The sequence below is a fragment of the Drosophila willistoni genome, unplaced genomic scaffold (genome assembly GCF_018902025.1).
Source record: "Drosophila willistoni isolate 14030-0811.24 unplaced genomic scaffold, UCI_dwil_1.1 Seg485, whole genome shotgun sequence".
NCBI lineage: Eukaryota > Metazoa > Arthropoda > Insecta > Diptera > Drosophilidae > Drosophila > Drosophila willistoni.
Genome location: NW_025814416.1, coordinates 2,993,875 through 3,020,218, shown reverse-complemented (window position 1 = coordinate 3,020,218; position 26,344 = coordinate 2,993,875). Strand labels below are relative to the sequence as shown.

Sequence of the window (26,344 nt, the reverse complement as noted above, 5' to 3'; positions counted from 1 at the left end):
AATAATTTTCAATATTTACATCAGTATATAATAAACTCAACATTTCGGGACTATAGTTGCTATTTTCCAAATTCTTTCGTGATCGCACGTGTCTCAGTGATGCAATAAGTGGGTCCGAAGAAGCTGCCAGCATGTTGAAAAGGTCTTAATTTTGTCTAACACGAGAAGTTTTTAATGTATTAGTGTATCTGAACCTTTTGTAATCTTTGTTTTTACATTCCTGTGCTTTTTCGGATAGCTCTCCAATTGGTAATCACTGATATTCTATTTAATCCTTTCCGCGAGGCAAAGCCATGTACCTGGGTTTTCACAGACATGGAAAACTTCAAAAATACTTTCATTCTTTAACAACATTTTTGCACAATTAAATAAAACTGTCTTAAATTATATTGACAAATACTATTCAGTCCTGATTTAAGGTGTTTCCACTTATGAAGTTAAAAATAAACTGTCGCAAACGAGAGCAATAAGTAGCTCTTTATGTTATATTTTTTGAATTAACTAGGTAGAACGAAAAATCGGTATTACCCTTTTTGTATTAATTAGGTAACCAACTTAATATTTACATTAAGTTGTTAGGTAAACGGAAATAAAAACGACCAACCCACAAATAGGACAAACTTTTCATCAACTTAAATGACATTTACCTGTCTTGTCATTTTTTCCAAAGCAGGTAATTAGCAATTTATCATTGTAGAAAGGCATATATGTAAACAGGTAGTATTTGCAATGTTATCATTTAAATACAAAGAAGCTACAGGCCAATACGCATGCGCTCTTCTTCTTCCTTATACCTGCAGCGCATTTTTTAGGCGAGGTTGCCTTAATTTTATGACTTACGCATCGCTGTCGTAGGTCTCCGCATATTGGGACTATATACATCTGATAGGTAAATATTTCACTTACCTAGTGTATGTAGGTACGGTATTGATACTCGTTGAGTCTTGTTAGTTTTATTCCATCAAAGTTCAAAAAATGCCAATATTTAGTACATTTTTTAAACGCTTCTAGTTCAATAACTATTTAAGAGGCAATTGGTTTTTTCTCAATTATGGATGCGAAAGTGACTGGGGCAAAATAAACAAATCTTCATAATAAATTTGGTGATTTTAGCTTTGTTAATTTCCGAGAAAATCAGTTTTGTTTAATTTGCACGGGCGGAAGGGGGCGTGGCAAAAAGTTGGAACAATTATTTTCTGCGCGCTAACTAAACGAGTATATAAACCAAATTTGATGTCTCTATCTTTTATACTTTTTAAGAAAAACTGTTTTATGGGGTCGGAGAAGCTTCCTTCTGCATGTTACATACATTTTGCCGACTTTAACATACGATTTCACCCTATTGGTGCATGATATAAAAAGAGGACGGACTAATAATGAAGAAGAGATTAAAAACATCGTTAAATGCAATATATGTTTACAAATTCTCAAGTACTCCAATTGTACTTGAAATTTAGTGAAACACAAATGATACACAATGGCAAAACGCTCGAAAACCGAAACAGACACATAACGTGTAGATTCCGAAACCAAAAGTGGATTTTAGAAGCCGCTACTGAATGGACCGTCAAAAACTGTCGACCCTTTAAGATACTAAAAGACGATGGATTTATGAAATTATTTGCCATGTTATTAAATCAAAGATATACATATATCATGTATATCGTAAATAGTAAATTACATTAATGGCGACGCACTGGTCACCCGGCTTCTGGCACTAAAATCGATGGGAGATCTATACTGTAAAGATTAACCTCATTATTTTTTTTTTTTTGATATTAAGTTACTTCTGAATAGAAGATTTCTTTGGACATTAATGGCGGCGCACTGGTCACCCGGCTTCTGGCACTAAAATCGATGGGAGATCTATACTGTACAGATTAACCTAATTATTTTTTTTTTTTTTGATATTAAGTTACTTCTGAATAGAAGATTTCTTTGGCCTCCCTGTGTATAACAGGTTAACGCTACAGCGTATTCGTGATGATGAGTTTCGTATTTAGGTTTTTGTTATAAATGAATTAGCTATTTAATATAATTTATCTATATGTGGATTAGATTGTTATTAGAGTTCTATGTTGGCAGCCTTAGTAAATTGTGTTATCGATTTGTAGTTGGCGATAGGCTATTGCGCGAGTAATCGATATATATCGTTGTACTTTGTTAGTGTTGGGAAGTTCATTCGGGTGTTTGTGTATTTTGAACAATTTAAAATAATATGTGAGATATCTTCTGTAATGTTACAGGTGAAGGCATAAGTTGTTGTCAACGACTTTCATTTTAAATAGAGTGTTTTTGTCAAATGCGTGACCGCTTAGTATTCTGTTTAGTTGTTTTATCTCCAGTCTATGGAATTGGTCTTTTCTCTGGAACCATGGTTGTGATGACACATAAGGATATTGTAAACACCTAATTATTAAGTAAAAATGATAAAGATTAGTTTGTATTGGTCGGATTTAATCTTTGGGTTTTGCGCAGATGCAACTTGCTCGTTGCATCGCCGGAAGAGAAGAGAGACGCCGTCTCTCAACCTATCGGGGACTTATCGCTAACAATCGATACTTATTACTAACAATCGATACTTATTACTAACAATCGATACTTATTACTAACAATCGATATATGCATGAGCATTTAACAGACTTTAAATAATTGGAATCTTACAACTCGACGAGGAATCGACCTCGATTCCAATTGGTAACAACGGAGGGGGGTAAATAAGAATCTTAAGTGGCTGGTGTCGCCTTTGTTTGGCTATCAGAAGTGCAATCTTGATCAGGGGCAACCCATAGCTTTAATTTGGAGGCTTCTAGGACCCCATCATATGGTAGTTGGGTGATTTGGGAGCCCTCTACATCCCGGATAACATATCGGTCATTCGGAAGTTTTTTATGAACCACATACGGACCACGATACCGCCTGATAAGCTTTTTGTTCGTGCCTGCCGAAGTATCCACATTCTTAATAACTACGAAATCCCCCTCCTCAAAACTAACGGCAGGGAGGTGATGCTTCGAATAATATTCCGAATTATATTCTTGGGACTTAACAATGTTACGAAAGGCTAATCTCCGGACGTCTACCTCTGAGGCATCGACCTCCTCCGTTCTCTCACCCAACCGTTCGGTTAGTTCATCTACTACCACACCTCGTTGTTCAACACCGAATAGAAGTACGGAAGCGGCAAATTTGGTTGTGGAGTGGACGGAGTTATTCAATGCAAACTCTATGTTCGGCAGTTGTTGGACCCAATCTGCGTGGTCCACAGGTTCCGTCAGTTTACCCAACATGGGGCCCAACACACGGTTAACCCGCTCGACTTGGCCGTTGGCCCGGGGTGAGGCAGTGGCATTCAGCACATGAATTATATTATTGGCCTTCGGAAATTCGCGGGTAGGCAAAAGACGAGAGCGCAAATCAATCAAGAATAGGAAAGAGCGGGAGAGCGCGTCAAATTCAACATATGCAAGAACAATTTGTAGTTACAACGGTAAAGACACAAAAGCAAAAGAGATAAGCAAAACAACAACACCGCTAATGCAAGTATTGTTGTAAGTTTTGATTTATTTATATTTAAACAAAAACACAAAAGCGACTGCTAGAATTCGCGAAATGAAAATAAAATTCGGATGCTGAAATTATTATTAAACGTTAATGAGTTTAAAAGTTATAGAAAAGTATTTAATCGCGAGAAAAAAATAAAATTTGATAAGCGCAAAAAAAACACGTTCGCCCTCTGCAACGAGTGAGAGCTCATAACCTAGTCCGCCATCAAGCATTCTGGCGACCTCTAACCAATGCAGTCCACAATCGACGCACTACAAACAGTAGTTGTCATAGCCAGTAATGCCATCGATGGCCAGCGATGGAAAGGTGGATAGAAGGAATACTGGCAAGCAAGATCCTCAACCAAAGGCAGATGGACGTTTAGGCTGATCCACATCCTGGAGTCCTGACTCTCGAGAAGTCAAGGCGAAGTAACGTTCGAGTTAACCCAACTGGTAAGTGGCCATGGGTGTTTCAACTCATTCCAGTCCAGAATGCACGTGTCTTTCTGCTGCCCGAAACTTTAGAGTGAAGAAACCTTTGGCGAGCTACCTACGGCCGAGAACACCGTCAGCATAATGTGTGTAAGCAAAATCGTACGCGGCCGGCCTGCACATTTGCAAAAGAGAGGCAACGAAACGCTTGAGGGGCAGCCTGCGAAGCAATACCCCCCGGCAGTCCCGCAGGTTAAATTGGCACCCACAATTTCTATCTCTTTACTGCACCTCGTACTTCTACCTTTTCTTCTACCTTTTCTTCTATCTTTTCTTCTAACATTGTTACGTTTTCTTTTTCCTTTGTTAAATGAATGAATAAAAATATCAAAGAAGCTAACATCGGCTATGCCGAAGTTTATATACCCTTGCAGTCCTTGGTAATAATTTTTTTACATGTTTGTTTTCTGCAACTCAATTCATCAATATACAAACAAAACAATTTTACTCTCTATTTTACAATTTGTTCTTCTTCGATCAGATTCAAATTTTGGGATCTGGGGTTTATATCCAATATTATCACATACGTAAATTTCATAGCACACTCCAATTTTTATGAAAATGTTTCTTCTAGTTCTTCTAGACCTATATGATAAAGTGGTCCGATCCTGATGGTTTTCATACTTTTTTTTCCCGGGTAATAAAAAATACCCGAAAAAAAATTTCAGCCCGATAGCTCTTAAGAAGGCTGAGTAAAACGCAAACGCACAGACGGACGAACGGACGGACAGACGGATTTGGCTATATCAACTCAGCTTCTCATGCTAATCAAGAATATATATACTTTATGGGGTCGGAAACGTCTCCTTCTGTGCGTTACAAAAATCTGACCAATTTCATAATATGTATAATATGTTATGTATAAAAAACATAAATATACAACATGTATGCACAAGCGTAACAAGAGCTAGAGCCAGGCCAGTGAGTGAACGCTGACCAAGCTGTATGTATGTATGTACTGACACGCATAAATAAAGAATATTTTTGGAATAAAAATTAATCTGAATATTCACTGACGTGTTTGTTTCTCAATTATTTAAACCAAGTGGAACCCAGTCATTACAATACCATGCACCAGGTGAAACAAATAGTTCAAATTTGTTGTCTATTAAATTGTTTTTACATGCCTCATACCATATGCTATCTCGCTCACTTTACAAACACACGAGCACTCTAACGCCGCACAGTGGCATTTAGCATTGCAAAAATCATAGCTTCTAAACCGATAAAGCGGTTTTAAAAATTTAAAAAGCTTACGATAAAGAATACCTTCAAAATTAATGTTTGTCAAGAGTGCTGCGGGTTTGTGGTGCTGTAATATTCAAGGTCAAAGTCAGAATATATTTTAAAGCATGTTTTCCCTTTAAAAATGTAGTGAAACCCGTTTTTTTTTCAATCACATACGGAAGTTGTCATTATTTTAAACGACTATGTAACATTTTTAATATTTTAATTTGATTTTCTAACATAATTACAAAAAGAAAAAAAATTTTTTTTAATTTTTTAGGTTAATTTTGAAAATTTGCTATTGATGGCTGATTTTCTTCAAAAAAATTTTCAATATTTACATCAGTATATAATAAACTGAACATTTCGGGACTATAGTTGCTATTTTCCAAATTCTTTCGTGATCGCACGTGTCTCAGTGATGCAATAAGTGGGTCCGAAGAAGCTGCCAGCATGTTGAAAAGGTCTTAATTTTGTCTAACACGAGAAGTTTTTAATGTATTAGTGTATCTGAACCTTTTGTAATCTTTGTTTTTACATTCCTGTGCTTTTTCGGATAGCTCTCCAATTGGTAATCACTGATATTCTATTTAATCCTTTCCGCGAGGCAAAGCCATGTACCTGGGTTTTCACAGACATGGAAAACTTCAAAAATACTTTCATTCTTTAACAACATTTTTGCACAATTAAATAAAACTGTCTTAAATTATATTGACAAATACTATTCAGTCCTGATTTAAGGTGTTTCCACTTATGAAGTTAAAAATAAACTGTCGCAAACGAGAGCAATAAGTAGCTCTTTATGTTATATTTTTTGAATTAACTAGGTAGAACGAAAAATCGGTATTACCCTTTTTGTATTAATTAGGTAACCAACTTAATATTTACATTAAGTTGTTAGGTAAACGGAAATAAAAACGACCAACCCACAAATAGGACAAACTTTTCATCAACTTAAATGACATTTACCTGTCTTGTCATTTTTTCCAAAGCAGGTAATTAGCAATTTATCATTGTAGAAAGGCATATATGTAAACAGGTAGTATTTGCAATGTTATCATTTAAATACAAAGAAGCTACAGGCCAATACGCATGCGCTCTTCTTCTTCCTTATACCTGCAGCGCATTTTTTAGGCGAGGTTGCCTTAATTTTATGACTTACGCATCGCTGTCGTAGGTCTCCGCATATTGGGACTATATACATCTGATAGGTAAATATTTCACTTACCTAGTGTATGTAGGTACGGTATTGATACTCGTTGAGTCTTGTTAGTTTTATTCCATCAAAGTTCAAAAAATGCCAATATTTAGTACATTTTTTAAACGCTTCTAGTTCAATAACTATTTAAGAGGCAATTGTTTTTTTCTCAATTATGGATGCGAAAGTGACTGGGGCAAAATAAACAAATCTTCATAATAAATTTGGTGATTTTAGCTTTGTTAATTTCCGAGAAAATCAGTTTTGTTTAATTTGCACGGGCGGAAGGGGGCGTGGCAAAAAGTTGGAACAATTATTTTCTGCGCGCTAACTAAACGAGTATATAAACCAAATTTGATGTCTCTATCTTTTATACTTTTTAAGAAAAACTGTTTTATGGGGTCGGAGAAGCTTCCTTCTGCATGTTACATACATTTTGCCGACTTTAACATACGATTTCACCCTATTGGTGCATGATATAAAAAGAGGACGGACTAATAATGAAGAAGAGATTAAAAACATCGTTAAATGCAATATATGTTTACAAATTCTCAAGTACTCCAATTGTACTTGAAATTTAGTGAAACACAAATGATACACAATGGCAAAACGCTCGAAAACCGAAACAGACACATAACGTGTAGATTCCGAAACCAAAAGTGGATTTTAGAAGCCGCTACTGAATGGACCGTCAAAAACTGTCGACCCTTTAAGATACTAAAAGACGATGGATTTATGAAATTATTTGCCATGTTATTAAATCAAAGATATACATATATCATGTATATCGTAAATAGTAAATTACATTAATGGCGACGCACTGGTCACCCGGCTTCTGGCACTAAAATCGATGGGAGATCTATACTGTAAAGATTAACCTCATTATTTTTTTTTTTTTGATATTAAGTTACTTCTGAATAGAAGATTTCTTTGGACATTAATGGCGGCGCACTGGTCACCCGGCTTCTGGCACTAAAATCGATGGGAGATCTATACTGTACAGATTAACCTAATTATTTTTTTTTTTTTTGATATTAAGTTACTTCTGAATAGAAGATTTCTTTGGCCTCCCTGTGTATAACAGGTTAACGCTACAGCGTATTCGTGATGATGAGTTTCGTATTTAGGTTTTTGTTATAAATGAATTAGCTATTTAATATAATTTATCTATATGTGGATTAGATTGTTATTAGAGTTCTATGTTGGCAGCCTTAGTAAATTGTGTTATCGATTTATAGTTGGCGATAGGCTATTGCGCGAGTAATCGATATATATCGTTGTACTTTGTTAGTGTTGGGAAGTTCATTCGGGTGTTTGTGTATTTTGAACAATTTAAAATAATATGTGAGATATCTTCTGTAATGTTACAGGTGAAGGCATAAGTTGTTGTCAACGACTTTCATTTTAAATAGAGTGTTTTTGTCAAATGCGTGACCGCTTAGTATTCTGTTTAGTTGTTTTATCTCCAGTCTATGGAATTGGTCTTTTCTCTGGAACCATGGTTGTGATGACACATAAGGATATTGTAAACACCTAATTATTAAGTAAAAATGATAAAGATTAGTTTGTATTGGTCGGATTTAATCTTTGGGTTTTGCGCAGATGCAACTTGCTCGTTGCATCGCCGGAAGAGAAGAGAGACGCCGTCTCTCAACCTATCGGGGACTTATCGCTAACAATCGATACTTATTACTAACAATCGATACTTATTACTAACAATCGATACTTATTACTAACAATCGATATATGCATGAGCATTTAACAGACTTTAAATAATTGGAATCTTACAACTCGACGAGGAATCGACCTCGATTCCAATTGGTAACAACGGAGGGGGGTAAATAAGAATCTTAAGTGGCTGGTGTCGCCTTTGTTTGGCTATCAGAAGTGCAATCTTGATCAGGGGCAACCCATAGCTTTAATTTGGAGGCTTCTAGGACCCCATCATATGGTAGTTGGGTGATTTGGGAGCCCTCTACATCCCGGATAACATATCGGTCATTCGGAAGTTTTTTATGAACCACATACGGACCACGATACCGCCTGATAAGCTTTTTGTTCGTGCCTGCCGAAGTATCCACATTCTTAATAACTACGAAATCCCCCTCCTCAAAACTAACGGCAGGGAGGTGATGCTTCGAATAATATTCCGAATTATATTCTTGGGACTTAACAATGTTACGAAAGGCTAATCTCCGGACGTCTACCTCTGAGGCATCGACCTCCTCCGTTCTCTCACCCAACCGTTCGGTTAGTTCATCTACTACCACACCTCGTTGTTCAACACCGAATAGAAGTACGGAAGCGGCAAATTTGGTTGTGGAGTGGACGGAGTTATTCAATGCAAACTCTATGTTCGGCAGTTGTTGGACCCAATCTGCGTGGTCCACAGGTTCCGTCAGTTTACCCAACATGGGGCCCAACACACGGTTAACCCGCTCGACTTGGCCGTTGGCCCGGGGTGAGGCAGTGGCATTCAGCACATGAATTATATTATTGGCCTTCAGAAATTCGCGGGTAGGCAAAAGACGAGAGCGCAAATCAATCAAGAATAGGAAAGAGCGGGAGAGCGCGTCAAATTCAACATATGCAAGAACAATTTGTAGTTACAACGGTAAAGACACAAAAGCAAAAGAGATAAGCAAAACAACAACACCGCTAATGCAAGTATTGTTGTAAGTTTTGATTTATTTATATTTAAACAAAAACACAAAAGCGACTGCTAGAATTCGCGAAATGAAAATAAAATTCGGATGCTGAAATTATTATTAAACGTTAATGAGTTTAAAAGTTATAGAAAAGTATTTAATCGCGAGAAAAAAATAAAATTTGATAAGCGCAAAAAAAACACGTTCGCCCTCTGCAACGAGTGAGAGCTCATAACCTAGTCCGCCATCAAGCATTCTGGCGACCTCTAACCAATGCAGTCCACAATCGACGCACTACAAACAGTAGTTGTCATAGCCAGTAATGCCATCGATGGCCAGCGATGGAAAGGTGGATAGAAGGAATACTGGCAAGCAAGATCCTCAACCAAAGGCAGATGGACGTTTAGGCTGATCCACATCCTGGAGTCCTGACTCTCGAGAAGTCAAGGCGAAGTAACGTTCGAGTTAACCCAACTGGTAAGTGGCCATGGGTGTTTCAACTCATTCCAGTCCAGAATGCACGTGTCTTTCTGCTGCCCGAAACTTTAGAGTGAAGAAACCTTTGGCGAGCTACCTACGGCCGAGAACACCGTCAGCATAATGTGTGTAAGCAAAATCGTACGCGGCCGGCCTGCACATTTGCAAAAGAGAGGCAACGAAACGCTTGAGGGGCAGCCTGCGAAGCAATACCCCCCGGCAGTCCCGCAGGTTAAATTGGCACCCACAATTTCTATCTCTTTACTGCACCTCGTACTTCTACCTTTTCTTCTACCTTTTCTTCTACCTTTTCTTCTATCTTTTCTTCTAACATTGTTACGTTTTCTTTTTCCTTTGTTAAATGAATGAATAAAAATATCAAAGAAGCTAACATCGGCTATGCCGAAGTTTATATACCCTTGCAGTCCTTGGTAATAATTTTTTTACATGTTTGTTTTCTGCAACTCAATTCATCAATATACAAACAAAACAATTTTACTCTCTATTTTACAATTTGTTCTTCTTCGATCAGATTCAAATTTTGGGATCTGGGGTTTATATCCAATATTATCACATACGTAAATTTCATAGCACACTCCAATTTTTATGAAAATGTTTCTTCTAGTTCTTCTAGACCTATATGATAAAGTGGTCCGATCCTGATGGTTTTCATACTTTTTTTCCCGGGTAATAAAAAATACCCGAAAAAAAATTTCAGCCCGATAGCTCTTAAGAAGGCTGAGTAAAACGCAAACGCACAGACGGACGAACGGACGGACAGACGGATTTGGCTATATCAACTCAGCTTCTCATGCTAATCAAGAATATATATACTTTATGGGGTCGGAAACGTCTCCTTCTGTGCGTTACAAAAATCTGACCAATTTCATAATATGTATAATATGTTATGTATAAAAAACATAAATATACAACATGTATGCACAAGCGTAACAAGAGCTAGAGCCAGGCCAGTGAGTGAACGCTGACCAAGCTGTATGTATGTATGTACTGACACGCATAAATAAAGAATATTTTTGGAATAAAAATTAATCTGAATATTCACTGACGTGTTTGTTTCTCAATTATTTAAACCAAGTGGAACCCAGTCATTACAATACCATGCACCAGGTGAAACAAATAGTTCAAATTTGTTGTCTATTAAATTGTTTTTACATGCCTCATACCATATGCTATCTCGCTCACTTTACAAACACACGAGCACTCTAACGCCGCACAGTGGCATTTAGCATTGCAAAAATCATAGCTTCTAAACCGATAAAGCGGTTTTAAAAATTTAAAAAGCTTACGATAAAGAATACCTTCAAAATTAATGTTTGTCAAGAGTGCTGCGGGTTTGTGGTGCTGTAATATTCAAGGTCAAAGTCAGAATATATTTTAAAGCATGTTTTCCCTTTAAAAATGTAGTGAAACCCGTTTTTTTTTTCAATCACATACGGAAGTTGTCATTATTTTAAACGACTATGTAACATTTTTAATATTTTAATTTGATTTTCTAACATAATTACAAAAAGAAAAAAAATTTTTTAAAATTTTTTAGGTTAATTTTGAAAATTTGCTATTGATGGCTGATTTTCTTCAAAATAATTTTCAATATTTACATCAGTATATAATAAACTGAACATTTCGGGACTATAGTTGCTATTTTCCAAATTCTTTCGTGATCGCACGTGTCTCAGTGATGCAATAAGTGGGTCCGAAGAAGCTGCCAGCATGTTGAAAAGGTCTTAATTTTGTCTAACACGAGAAGTTTTTAATGTATTAGTGTATCTGAACCTTTTGTAATCTTTGTTTTTACATTCCTGTGCTTTTTCGGATAGCTCTCCAATTGGTAATCACTGATATTCTATTTAATCCTTTCCGCGAGGCAAAGCCATGTACCTGGGTTTTCACAGACATGGAAAACTTCAAAAATACTTTCATTCTTTAACAACATTTTTGCACAATTAAATAAAACTGTCTTAAATTATATTGACAAATACTATTCAGTCCTGATTTAAGGTGTTTCCACTTATGAAGTTAAAAATAAACTGTCGCAAACGAGAGCAATAAGTAGCTCTTTATGTTATATTTTTTGAATTAACTAGGTAGAACGAAAAATCGGTATTACCCTTTTTGTATTAATTAGGTAACCAACTTAATATTTACATTAAGTTGTTAGGTAAACGGAAATAAAAACGACCAACCCACAAATAGGACAAACTTTTCATCAACTTAAATGACATTTACCTGTCTTGTCATTTTTTCCAAAGCAGGTAATTAGCAATTTATCATTGTAGAAAGGCATATATGTAAACAGGTAGTATTTGCAATGTTATCATTTAAATACAAAGAAGCTACAGGCCAATACGCATGCGCTCTTCTTCTTCCTTATACCTGCAGCGCATTTTTTAGGCGAGGTTGCCTTAATTTTATGACTTACGCATCGCTGTCGTAGGTCTCCGCATATTGGGACTATATACATCTGATAGGTAAATATTTCACTTACCTAGTGTATGTAGGTACGGTAATGATACTCGTTGAGTCTTGTTAGTTTTATTCCATCAAAGTTCAAAAAATGCCAATATTTAGTACATTTTTTAAACGCTTCTAGTTCAATAACTATTTAAGAGGCAATTGGTTTTTTCTCAATTATGGATGCGAAAGTGACTGGGGCAAAATAAACAAATCTTCATAATAAATTTGGTGATTTTAGCTTTGTTAATTTCCGAGAAAATCAGTTTTGTTTAATTTGCACGGGCGGAAGGGGGCGTGGCAAAAAGTTGGAACAATTATTTTTTGCGCGCTAACTAAACGAGTATATAAACCAAATTTGATGTCTCTATCTTTTATACTTTTTAAGAAAAACTGTTTTATGGGGTCGGAGAAGCTTCCTTCTGCATGTTACATACATTTTGCCGACTTTAACATACGATTTCACCCTATTGGTGCATGATATAAAAAGAGGACGGACTAATAATGAAGAAGAGATTAAAAACATCGTTAAATGCAATATATGTTTACAAATTCTCAAGTACTCCAATTGTACTTGAAATTTAGTGAAACACAAATGATACACAATGGCAAAACGCTCGAAAACCGAAACAGACACATAACGTGTAGATTCCGAAACCAAAAGTGGATTTTAGAAGCCGCTACTGAATGGACCGTCAAAAACTGTCGACCCTTTAAGATACTAAAAGACGATGGATTTATGAAATTATTTGCCATGTTATTAAATCAAAGATATACATATATCATGTATATCGTAAATAGTAAATTACATTAATGGCGACGCACTGGTCACCCGGCTTCTGGCACTAAAATCGATGGGAGATCTATACTGTAAAGATTAACCTCATTATTTTTTTTTTTTTGATATTAAGTTACTTCTGAATAGAAGATTTCTTTGGACATTAATGGCGGCGCACTGGTCACCCGGCTTCTGGCACTAAAATCGATGGGAGATCTATACTGTACAGATTAACCTAATTATTTTTTTTTTTTTTGATATTAAGTTACTTCTGAATAGAAGATTTCTTTGGCCTCCCTGTGTATAACAGGTTAACGCTACAGCGTATTCGTGATGATGAGTTTCGTATTTAGGTTTTTGTTATAAATGAATTAGCTATTTAATATAATTTATCTATATGTGGATTAGATTGTTATTAGAGTTCTATGTTGGCAGCCTTAGTAAATTGTGTTATCGATTTGTAGTTGGCGATAGGCTATTGCGCGAGTAATCGATATATATCGTTGTACTTTGTTAGTGTTGGGAAGTTCATTCGGGTGTTTGTGTATTTTGAACAATTTAAAATAATATGTGAGATATCTTCTGTAATGTTACAGGTGAAGGCATAAGTTGTTGTCAACGACTTTCATTTTAAATAGAGTGTTTTTGTCAAATGCGTGACCGCTTAGTATTCTGTTTAGTTGTTTTATCTCCAGTCTATGGAATTGGTCTTTTCTCTGGAACCATGGTTGTGATGACACATAAGGATATTGTAAACACCTAATTATTAAGTAAAAATGATAAAGATTAGTTTGTATTGGTCGGATTTAATCTTTGGGTTTTGCGCAGATGCAACTTGCTCGTTGCATCGCCGGAAGAGAAGAGAGACGCCGTCTCTCAACCTATCGGGGACTTATCGCTAACAATCGATACTTATTACTAACAATCGATACTTATTACTAACAATCGATACTTATTACTAACAATCGATATATGCATGAGCATTTAACAGACTTTAAATAATTGGAATCTTACAACTCGACGAGGAATCGACCTCGATTCAAATTGGTAACAACGGAGGGGGGTAAATAAGAATCTTAAGTGGCTGGTGTCGCCTTTGTTTGGCTATCAGAAGTGCAATCTTGATCAGGGGCAACCCATAGCTTTAATTTGGAGGCTTCTAGGACCCCATCATATGGTAGTTGGGTGATTTGGGAGCCCTCTACATCCCGGATAACATATCGGTCATTCGGAAGTTTTTTATGAACCACATACGGACCACGATACCGCCTGATAAGCTTTTTGTTCGTGCCTGCCGAAGTATCCACATTCTTAATAACTACGAAATCCCCCTCCTCAAAACTAACGGCAGGGAGGTGATGCTTCGAATAATATTCCGAATTATATTCTTGGGACTTAACAATGTTACGAAAGGCTAATCTCCGGACGTCTACCTCTGAGGCATCGACCTCCTCCGTTCTCTCACCCAACCGTTCGGTTAGTTCATCTACTACCACACCTCGTTGTTCAACACCGAATAGAAGTACGGAAGCGGCAAATTTGGTTGTGGAGTGGACGGAGTTATTCAATGCAAACTCTATGTTCGGCAGTTGTTGGACCCAATCTGCGTGGTCCACAGGTTCCGTCAGTTTACCCAACATGGGGCCCAACACACGGTTAACCCGCTCGACTTGGCCGTTGGCCCGGGGTGAGGCAGTGGCATTCAGCACATGAATTATATTATTGGCCTTCAGAAATTCGCGGGTAGGCAAAAGACGAGAGCGCAAATCAATCAAGAATAGGAAAGAGCGGGAGAGCGCGTCAAATTCAACATATGCAAGAACAATTTGTAGTTACAACGGTAAAGACACAAAAGCAAAAGAGATAAGCAAAACAACAACACCGCTAATGCAAGTATTGTTGTAAGTTTTGATTTATTTATATTTAAACAAAAACACAAAAGCGACTGCTAGAATTCGCGAAATGAAAATAAAATTCGGATGCTGAAATTATTATTAAACGTTAATGAGTTTAAAAGTTATAGAAAAGTATTTAATCGCGAGAAAAAAATAAAATTTGATAAGCGCAAAAAAAACACGTCCGCCCTCTGCAACGAGTGAGAGCTCATAACCTAGTCCGCCATCAAGCATTCTGGCGACCTCTAACCAATGCAGTCCACAATCGACGCACTACAAACAGTAGTTGTCATAGCCAGTAATGCCATCGATAGCCAGCGATGGAAAGGTAGATAGAAGGAATACTGGCAAGCAAGATCCTCAACCAAAGGCAGATGGACGTTTAGGCTGATCCACATCCTGGAGTCCTGACTCTCGAGAAGTCAAGGCGAAGTAACGTTCGAGTTAACCCAACTGGTAAGTGGCCATGGGTGTTTCAACTCATTCCAGTCCAGAATGCACGTGTCTTTCTGCTGCCCGAAACTTTACAGTGAAGAAACCTTTGGCGAGCTACCTACGGCCGAGAACACCGTCAGCATAATGTGTGTAAGCAAAATCGTACGCGGCCGGCCTGCACATTTGCAAAAGAGAGGCAACGAAACGCTTGAGGGGCAGCCTGCGAAGCAATACCCCCCGGCAGTCCCGCAGGTTAAATTGGCACCCACAATTTCTATCTCTTTACTGCACCTCGTACTTCTACCTTTTCTTCTACCTTTTCTTCTATCTTTTCTTCTAACATTGTTACGTTTTCTTTTTCCTTTGTTAAATGAATGAATAAAAATATCAAAGAAGCTAACATCGGCTATGCCGAAGTTTATATACCCTTGCAGTCCTTGGTAATAATTTTTTTACATGTTTGTTTTCTGCAACTCAATTCATCAATATACAAACAAAACAATTTTACTCTCTATTTTACAATTTGTTCTTCTTCGATCAGATTTAAATTTTGGGATCTGGGGTTTATATCCAATATTATCACATACGTAAATTTCATAGCACACTCCAATTTTTATGAAAATGTTTCTTCTAGTTCTTCTAGACCTATATGATAAAGTGGTCCGATCCTGATGGTTTTCATACTTTTTTTCCCGGGTAATAAAAAATACCCGAAAAAAAATTTCAGCCCGATAGCTCTTAAGAAGGCTGAGTAAAACGCAAACGCACAGACGGACGAACGGACGGACAGACGGATTTGGCTATATCAACTCAGCTTCTCATGCTAATCAAGAATATATATACTTTATGGGGTCGGAAACGTCTCCTTCTGTGCGTTACAAAAATCTGACCAATTTCATAATATGTATAATATGTTATGTATAAAAAACATAAATATACAACATGTATGCACAAGCGTAACAAGAGCTAGAGCCAGGCCAGTGAGTGAACGCTGACCAAGCTGTATGTATGTATGTACTGACACGCATAAATAAAGAATATTTTTGGAATAAAAATTAATCTGAATATTCACTGACGTGTTTGTTTCTCAATTATTTAAACCAAGTGGAACCCAGTCATTACAATACCATGCACCAGGTGAAACAAATAGTTCAAATTTGTTGTCTATTAAATTGTTTTTACATGCCTCATACCATATGCTATCTCGCTCACTTTACAAACACACGAGCACTCTAACGCCGCACAGTGGCATTTAGCATTGCAAAAATCATAGCTTCTAAACCGATAAAGCGGTTTTAAAAATTTAAAAAGCTTACGATAAAGAATACCTTCAAAATTAATGTTTGTCAAGAGTGCTGCGGGTTTGTGGTGCTGTAATATTCAAGGTCAAAGTCAGAATATATTTTAAAGCATGTTTTCCCTTTAAAAATGTAGTGAAACCCGTTTTTTTTTCAATCACATACGGAAGTTATCATTATTTTAAACGACTATGTAACATTTTTAATATTTTAATTTGATTTTCTAACATAATTACAAAAAGAAAAAAAATTTTTTTTAATTTTTTTGGTTAATTTTGAAAATTTGCTATTGATGGCTGATTTTCTTCAAAATAATTTTCAATATTTACATCAGTATATAATAAACTCAACATTTCGGGACTATAGTTGCTATTTTCCAAATTCTTTCGTGATCGCACGTGTCTCAGTGATGCAATAAGTGGGTCCGAAGAAGCTGCCAGCATGTTGAAAAGGTCTTAATTTTGTCTAACACGAGAAGTTTTTAATGTATTAGTGTATCTGAACCTTTTGTAATCTTTGTTTTTACATTCCTGTGCTTTTTCGGATAGCTCTCCAATTGGTAATCACTGATATTCTATTTAATCCTTTCCGCGAGGCAAAGCCATGTACCTGGGTTTTCACAGACATGGAAAACTTCAAAAATACTTTCATTCTTTAACAACATTTTTGCACAATTAAATAAAACTGTCTTAAATTATATTGACAAATACTATTCAGTCCTGATTTAAGGTGTTTCCACTTATGAAGTTAAAAATAAACTGTCGCAAACGAGAGCAATAAGTAGCTCTTTATGTTATATTTTTTGAATTAACTAGGTAGAACGAAAAATCGGTATTACCCTTTTTGTATTAATTAGGTAACCAACTTAATATTTACATTAAGTTGTTAGGTAAACGGAAATAAAAACGACCAACCCACAAATAGGACAAACTTTTCATCAACTTAAATGACATTTACCTGTCTTGTCATTTTTTCCAAAGCAGGTAATTAGCAATTTATCATTGTAGAAAGGCATATATGTAAACAGGTAGTATTTGCAATGTTATCATTTAAATACAAAGAAGCTACAGGCCAATACGCATGCGCTCTTCTTCTTCCTTATACCTGCAGCGCATTTTTTAGGCGAGGTTGCCTTAATTTTATGACTTACGCATTGCTGTCGTAGGTCTCCGCATATTGGGACTATATACATCTGATAGGTAAATATTTCACTTACCTAGTGTATGTAGGTACGGTATTGATACTCGTTGAGTCTTGTTAGTTTTATTCCATCAAAGTTCAAAAAATGCCAATATTTAGTACATTTTTTAAACGCTTCTAGTTCAATAACTATTTAAGAGGCAATTGGTTTTTTCTCAATTATGGATGCGAAAGTGACTGGGGCAAAATAAACAAATCTTCATAATAAATTTGGTGATTTTAGCTTTGTTAATTTCCGAGAAAATCAGTTTTGTTTAATTTGCACGGGCGGAAGGGGGCGTGGCAAAAAGTTGGAACAATTATTTTCTGCGCGCTAACTAAACGAGTATATAAACCAAATTTGATGTCTCTATCTTTTATACTTTTTAAGAAAAACTGTTTTATGGGGTCGGAGAAGCTTCCTTCTGCATGTTACATACATTTTGCCGACTTTAACATACGATTTCACCCTATTGGTGCATGATATAAAAAGAGGACGGACTAATAATGAAGAAGAGATTAAAAACATCGTTAAATGCAATATATGTTTACAAATTCTCAAGTACTCCAATTGTACTTGAAATTTAGTAAAAACACAAATGATACACAATGGCAAAACGCTCGAAAACCGAAACAGACACATAACGTGTAGATTCCGAAACCAAAAGTGGATTTTAGAAGCCGCTACTGAATGGACCGTCAAAAACTGTCGACCCTTTAAGATACTAAAAGACGATGGATTTATGAAATTATTTGCCATGTTATTAAATCAAAGATATACATATATCATGTATATCGCAAATAGTAAATTACATTAATGGCGACGCACTGGTCACCCGGCTTCTGGCACTAAAATCGATGGGAGATCTATACTGTAAAGATTAACCTCATTATTTTTTTTTTTTTGATATTAAGTTACTTCTCAATAGAAGATTTCTTTGGACATTAATGGCGGCGCACTGGTCACCCGGCTTCTGGCACTAAAATCGATGGGAGATCTATACTGTACAGATTAACCTAATTATTTTTTTTTTTTTTTGATATTAAGTTACTTCTGAATAGAAGATTTCTTTGGCCTCCCTGTGTATAACAGGTTAACGCTACAGCGTATTCGTGATGATGAGTTTCGTATTTAGGTTTTTGTTATAAATGAATTAGCTATTTAATATAATTTATCTATATGTGGATTAGATTGTTATTAGAGTTCTATGTTGGCAGCCTTAGTAAATTGTGTTATCGATTTGTAGTTGGCGATAGGCTCTTGCGCGAGTAATCGATATATATCGTTGTACTTTGTTAGTGTTGGTAAGTTCATTCGGGTGTTTGTGTATTTTGAACAATTTAAAATAATATGTGAGATATCTTCTGTAATGTTACAGGTGAAGGCATAAGTTGTTGTCAACGACTTTCATTTTAAATAGAGTGTTTTTGTCAAATGCGTGACCGCTTAGTATTCTGTTTAGTTGTTTTATCTCCAGTCTATGGAATTGGTCTTTTCTCTGGAACCATGGTTGTGATGACACATAAGGATATTGTAAACACCTAATTATTAAGTAAAAATGATAAAGATTAGTTTGTATTGGTCGGATTTAATCTTTGGGTTTTGCGCAGATGCAACTTGCTCGTTGCATCGCCGGAAGAGAAGAGAGACGCCGTCTCTCAACCTATCGGGGACTTATCGCTAACAATCGATACTTATTACTAACAATCGATACTTATTACTAACAATCGATACTTATTACTAACAATCGATATATGCATGAGCATTTAACAGACTTTAAATAATTGGAATCTTACAACTCGACGAGGAATCGACCTCGATTCCAATTGGTAACAACGGAGGGGGGTAAATAAGAATCTTAAGTGGCTGGTGTCGCCTTTGTTTGGCTATCAGAAGTGCAATCTTGATCAGGGGCAACCCATAGCTTTAATTTGGAGGCTTCTAGGACCCCATCATATGGTAGTTGGGTGATTTGGGAGCCCTCTACATCCCGGATAACATATCGGTCATTCGGAAGTTTTTTATGAACCACATACGGACCACGATACCGCCTGATAAGCTTTTTGTTCGTGCCTGCCGAAGTATCCACATTCTTAATAACTACGAAATCCCCCTCCTCAAAACTAACGGCAGGGAGGTGATGCTTCGAATAATATTCCGAATTATATTCTTGGGACTTAACAATGTTACGAAAGGCTAATCTCCGGACGTCTACCTCTGAGGCATCGACCTCCTCCGTTCTCTCACCCAACCGTTCGGTTAGTTCATCTACTACCACACCTCGTTGTTCAACACCGAATAGAAGTACGGAAGCGGCAAATTTGGTTGTGGAGTGGACGGAGTTATTCAATGCAAACTCTATGTTCGGCAGTTGTTGGACCCAATCTGCGTGGTCCACAGGTTCCGTCAGTTTACCCAACATGGGGCCCAACACACGGTTAACCCGCTCGACTTGGCCGTTGGCCCGGGGTGAGGCAGTGGCATTCAGCACATGAATTATATTATTGGCCTTCAGAAATTCTTCAAACTCGGAGGAAGTAAAGCAGGTACCTCGATCGCTGATGATTCGGCGGGGTCTACTGTAATTTGCAAAATACTGAGATTCTAATGTCTGGCATACTTCACGTGAATTAGTCGTGGCGGCAGGGTACAGCTTCACAAATTTGGTGAAAGCGTCAATGACAACCAGAAGATACTTTTTCTTAGAAAGTATGGACGGAAGGGGGCCCAAATGGTCAATATGGACGGTATCAAACGGAAGGGGCACTTTCGGAATACTATGTAGCGTGACACGGTGGTCCGAAGCGGACGCGAAGTAGTAGATACACTTGAGGCAATTTTTAATGTAATTGTTAACATAAGACTTCATACACGGGAACCAGTAATGCTTCTTGATCTGTGCACAACATTTCTCCGTGGCCATATGGCCAAGCTTCTCGTGCACTACTCGTATGACATGATTTATCATTTCGGAAGGGACATAAAGTTGGGGTACACTCGTCGAGGACAGGCGGTACACTACTCCATCTCGCAGTTCGAAATCCGCTATCTCATATTTCTCTAACTCATCTCGGAGTTTGACAATCTCAGGGTCCCGGTTCTGGGTTAACTGCAGTTGGATGTCGTGGTTTATATCGTCAACGTATGCGGCAGTTTCTATTCTACTTAGAGCATCAGCATGGGGCATACCAACTCCCGAGCGGTGTACAATCGTGTAGTTATAGTTTTCCAACAGCAGGGCCCAGCGAGCAATCTTGGCGGAATGTCCACCATTTCTCAGTGTCAGCGCAAGGGAATTACAATCGGTCACGATTTTGAACGGGATGAACTTAAGGTACGTCTCAAAACGTTTTAAGGAATACACTATAGCTAACGTCTCTAGCTCATAACTGTGTAGTTTCGATTCAGCGGCGGAGGCCATCTTAGAGAAGTAGGACACTGGGTGTAATTTAACGTCTGTTTGTTTCTGGAGGAGCACTGCTCCGAAACCAATTGAACTAGCATCGCAGTGTAACTCTGTTTCAGACTTAACACATACAATATTTCCTTCAGAATCTCAAGGTGGGTTTCAAAGTCATGCGACGCGACTAGAATGTCGTCCATATATATCACCAGTTGACCTCGGTTAATAAATTCCTTAAGGACAAAATAAACGAATCTAGCGAACACGGAAGGGCCATTACAAAGTCCGAAGGGCATGCGTACATATTCAAACTGGCCATCAGGGGTTACAAAGGCAGTATATTTGATTGAGTCTGGGTGCATTTTCACATGGTGGAAACCGTTCTTCAAGTCCAAGATAGTGAAGAATGATTTGCCACCCAGATGTTCAATGCAATCATCTAACAGAGGAATCGGAAAATGATCTCGAACTGTAATTTTGTTCGGTAATCTACACACTTTCTTAGGGTGTTGTCCTTTTTGCGTACAGGGACAATCGCGGCAGCGTAAGGGGAACTACTGTGGCGAATAATGCCAGCTTTCAAGAGATCGTCACAAATCTCACACACCTCGATGCATTCGTGGTGCGACAGACGGCGGGGGCGGCAGAAAATCGGAGTTTGGCTAGTCAATTCTATTTTCATCTCATAGTTCATGGGCTTGATTAAATCTGGATCAACTTGTACATACGAAGTGGAAATAATAGACTTAAGGGCTGCGGTTTGCTCTTCCCGTAACTCGGGCTCTATATCAAAGTCTAATTCACTGACAGCAGGGAGCTCAATGGCATTTATCGCCATAAGTGCATCGTTCAATGTTTCTGACGGTACAGCAGAAGTTTTCGGAAGGGGAGAATCAGACAACAATTCGGCAGATACAATCTCATTCCTATCACACGGCAGTATCACTCTCTTTTCCATAAATATGTCAAAGGACTTCAGAACAGCAGTAAGTTTCGGATTTATACATTCAGTCGGTTTATTCATAAGTATCAACGATTCTTTTTCATATTCTCGTTCTTTTACAGAGTCTAATATTAATTTTATACAGAAGATCTCTACCTATAATCATCGGCAGTTCGGTTGCTTGGTTCGTCAGGACTTCAAACGTATGTATTGTATGTGTGTTGCGGAGGCGAACCCTACACTGGACTTGGCCTAAGGACAGAAGTTGGCTATTTCCTAAACCACGGCAGTTCAATGTACGGGGGCTAAGACGGCAGTTGGAGGGGACTTCAGATTGACGGATAAAACTCTTTGGACTGCCCGAATCAAGGAGAAAACATATCTATAAATCTCCTATCTTGCACTTCATCACAAACAAAAGCAACACTCACCAGTTGTAAATGGTCTAGTCGATCTCCCGCTTCATCAGCGGCGGCGGCAGCAGTGATATTGGTGGCATTCCCAATTCGAGACGGGCAGTTTTTGTAGCTGTGGCCCACTATGCCACACTTGAAACATGAATTCGGAGGTCTCATTGGTTTCGGGCATTGACTCTTGTAATGCCCCCATCCTGAGCAGTTGAAGCATCTGGTCTCACTCGTGACGGTGCCTGACGATTTTTTTCCAGGCGCCACGGCAGTTGTGGTTGGCTGCGCCTTCACACTATTGCTTTGTCTGGAGGCAGCGGCCAGCATACGGAGGCGCTCGTAGCGTTCCAGTAGGGGCTTCAGTTCAGCCATTGTCCGAGCTGAGTACAGCATGCCGACTCGAGTAGAGTTGTCCCGCAATCCATCAATGATTAGGTCGACCAGCTCGTTCTCCGGAATCGGAGCATTCATGGCAATCTCCTGCATCTCGATTGCGAATCTTAAACATCCCTCGCCTGCCTTGATGCGCCGGCCACGCAGAGCGTGGTACACTTCCTCGATGCTACACGAGCGTCCAAATTCTCGCAAGAGGATTGCCTTCAATTCTTCGTAGCTGTGCACCGATACCGTGCGCAGCAGCACCGCCGCCGTACCATCCAGCATACGACGGCATGCGACCAACCGTAGGCGGTCGTTCAACTGCAGAATTTCAAATGCGTCTTCCAGATCGTTCAGCCATTTCTTCACATCGTATGCGGTATCCGCTGAAAATCGAGCCACCATGCTCTCAATGACACTCACGTCACTGACTTGCTGCCTCGGTGCTTGGGATTCGTCAATCCCCTGCTGCAGTTTGCGGATTTGATGCTGTAGCTGTAGCAACTCATGTTGTTTCTGCAGCGTCACCAGTTGCTCATCCAGGCTGGGGGAGGCGGAAGTGGCCGGTGTGATGGCGGCCGCGGCAGTCGATACGGAGGGCACTAAAGCGGGCATCTCTTCCCATGGGTCAGCGTCGGGACCAGTGGCGGGGGCGGCGAGCGAGGCTGCAGCCCGCATGGCAGACATATAGTCGGCGGGTACAGCAGTGGCAGCGGGTGCAACGGCAGCAGCGGTGGTGGCAGCGGGTACAGCAGTGGCAGCGGGTGCAGCGGGTACAGCAGTGGCAGCGGCGGCGGGTACAGCGGTGGTGGGTACAGTTTTATTTTGTTGTACATGTGAATGATAGCATCGTTGATTGTCCAGCTTATGTGCGTGAACACTCCATCGTGTCTGGCATTTTTGGCTGCGGTATCAGCTAAATCGTTTTCTCTTATGTTTGAGTGACTAGGTATGTGGTGTACTTCGACTGAGATGATATTATAACTATTTTCTATATTTTTAAGGATTCTTTGAGCAATGCAATTATTGTTTTTTGGGTTTCTAATTGTTTGGATTGCTCCGAGACTGTCTGTTAGGAACGCTACTTTGCAGAGGTGATTCGAATCAGCAAACTCCACTGCTTTTTCCAAAGCTGTGAGTTCCGCAGTCAATGATGACAGTTTTTTATTGCTGTAATAGCTTTTTGTGATGTTGGAGCCCAATTGAAAAAAATCACTTCCAGTAAAATCGTCAGAAACTGAACCATCTGTGTAAATCAGGTCAAAATTTTTTGAATTTAAGTTCTTAATTTTTTCTTTATACAAGGAGAGTATTATTGTTTCATTTGCATCTCTTTTGTTTTTAAAGGCACCTTTGGAAAAATTGGCATCTATGAAGATTTTTTGTGTGCGTATAGGAGTTGTCTCTATGGGTGTAATGTTGTCCAGGACATCTTTAAATTCAGCGTACACTTTGGCATAACTTGTTTTATTAGCATGAAAGACACTGGACAGAAGCGACGCTGCTGGCAGGCCATAAGCGAAGACCCTGACCAGTTCTTTTGCTGTGGTAAATTTAATTCTATACTCTGCTGGAAGTTCGGCCGCTAGGTGGTATATTATATAAGTTGGAGTTGATCTAATAAGCCCCAATGCCTTCCTTAAATGTAAGTTAGCATGAGTATTTATGATGCCCATTACTGTTTTAGTTGCATTTGCAAATGAAGAGCTTGCATATTCATACCTGTTCCTTGTAAAGGCCTTATAGAAAAGAATTGCATTTTTGGGATGGGTGCCAAAACGACAGCCATTAATCATATGAAGAAACATATTTGTTTTGTTTGACTTAGCAATTGTTTCCTTTATGTGTTGGGTCGTGGAATTATTGGTGCTAATCAGTCTTCCTAAGTAGTTAATTTTATCTACGTCCCTTATAGCTACGTTATTGCATATTATTTGTGGGGGTTTACGTCTTAAATTAAAATGTAAAGCAGCAGATTTGTTCGGGTTGAATGACAGGTTGATTTTATTACACATTTTACTAAATTCTGTAACTTGTCTTTCTAATATGTTTTTAGCGTCTGAAAAGTTTTTATGGTATTGAAATAGTATGCTGTTAATTTGGTTGCATATCTTGTGCAGCTCAGCTGTGTATAAATTGAAAAGTATTGGACTAAGGCAGCTACCCTGACTTACTCCTTTTCTTATTTTTATTTCTGTTCTTCCCATAGTCAAAACTCTTTCTTTAAGGTAGTTGTAAATGAATTGTATGTGTCTGTGATCGAAACCTAAATCTATTAGCTTGTTGCCTAGAATGGGAATATTAACATATTTCTTTGCATCCTTTCTCAAAAAGATCATCACTTAAACTTTGCGCTGCATAGACGCTAAATAAATTTATGTTATGTTTCAGGTTCATAGTGGACACTGAAATCACTTCTACTTCACTAATACAATTTAATTGTGTGAATTTTATATATTTTTTTTAGGTATATGCCTACTCCGCCATATCCATCTGCTCTGGGGTTGCAAATAAAGTTGTAATTCGCTAAACTACAATTAGCATTATTTGTGACCCAGATTTCAGATATAATTGCTATATCAATGTCGTTGTTTATTAAAAATATTTCTAGTAGATGTTTATTATTGTTATGCGTTAGGCTCTGTATATTGTACTGTAGAATCTTCATATGTCTATTATAATAAGATGTTGAGTGTAAGGTACTAAGTAAGGATTAAGATTTGAATTTAATTAAGTTGGTTTATTTTTATAATATCTATTTTTGTGTTAGTTTGTGCGATTCTATCTCTTAGTGTCTCTAAAAATTTATAGTGGATTGAATTTAGTTGAATGTTTGGATTAGTTCTAAATGAGGATATGTCTATAGCCAGCTGTGATAAGCCTTCTTCTGCCATTTCAAGAGCAGAGGGGCTGTCAGTAAGCTGATTAGATTGGGATGTAATGGGTGGGGGTGTTGGTTTAAATGTGTTGTTTGCATGTGTGTTAACGTATTTCTCATTTAAAGTAATTTTGTGTTCATTTAGAGTAGCTTTCCAGGTACTCATTGTTTCAGAAGAGTTTCTCTCTTCATTTCGTCTGTTTTGCATGTTTTTTAATGTTTTATTATATGGGATGTGAGCGTGTAGTTGTTTTGTTGATAATTTTGTGTTGTTCTGCAGAGTTGGGGTTGTAGATGTCTTTTGCCATGTTGGAATGGGAAATTGTGTTGTATCATTAGTTTCTATCGTATTTTGTCTTTGGAAAAGAGCTGGATATCTAATTTTTACCTCATTTCTGGATAGATTCTCCATTGTCATACATTTCTGTATGGCAAAGGCTCTCTTGCGAGCGGGGCAGTCGATTGAGGTAGCTGGGTGATTTTCTTCGCAATTGATACAAATAGTTTGTGTGCAGGTTTCTTTTTTATCATGTGACAGGGAGCATTTGCTGCACTTTTGGTCTAACTGTTTGCAGTGCTGCGCAAAGTGATTAAATCTGAAGCATCTGTAGCATTGACTAAAAGGTACAAAAGGACTTACTGAAACTTTTGAGTATAGGAAAGTTATTTCTGTTGGTATTTGAGATC

General features: G+C 38.0%; 1 protein-coding gene and 1 long non-coding RNA gene across 3 annotated transcripts in view; both read left to right on the top strand.

Annotated features, from left to right (window-relative positions):
* The window catches only part of LOC111519568 (S-adenosylmethionine decarboxylase proenzyme), a 296,107-nt gene that overhangs the window by 142,935 nt on the left and 126,828 nt on the right, over nucleotides 1-26,344 (top strand). The window lies entirely within an intron of this gene.
* Nucleotides 24,162-24,584, top strand: LOC124461427. Its single transcript, XR_006955059.1, has 2 exons — nucleotides 24,162-24,327; nucleotides 24,467-24,584. It is a non-coding gene; the product is annotated as an uncharacterized LOC124461427 (long non-coding RNA).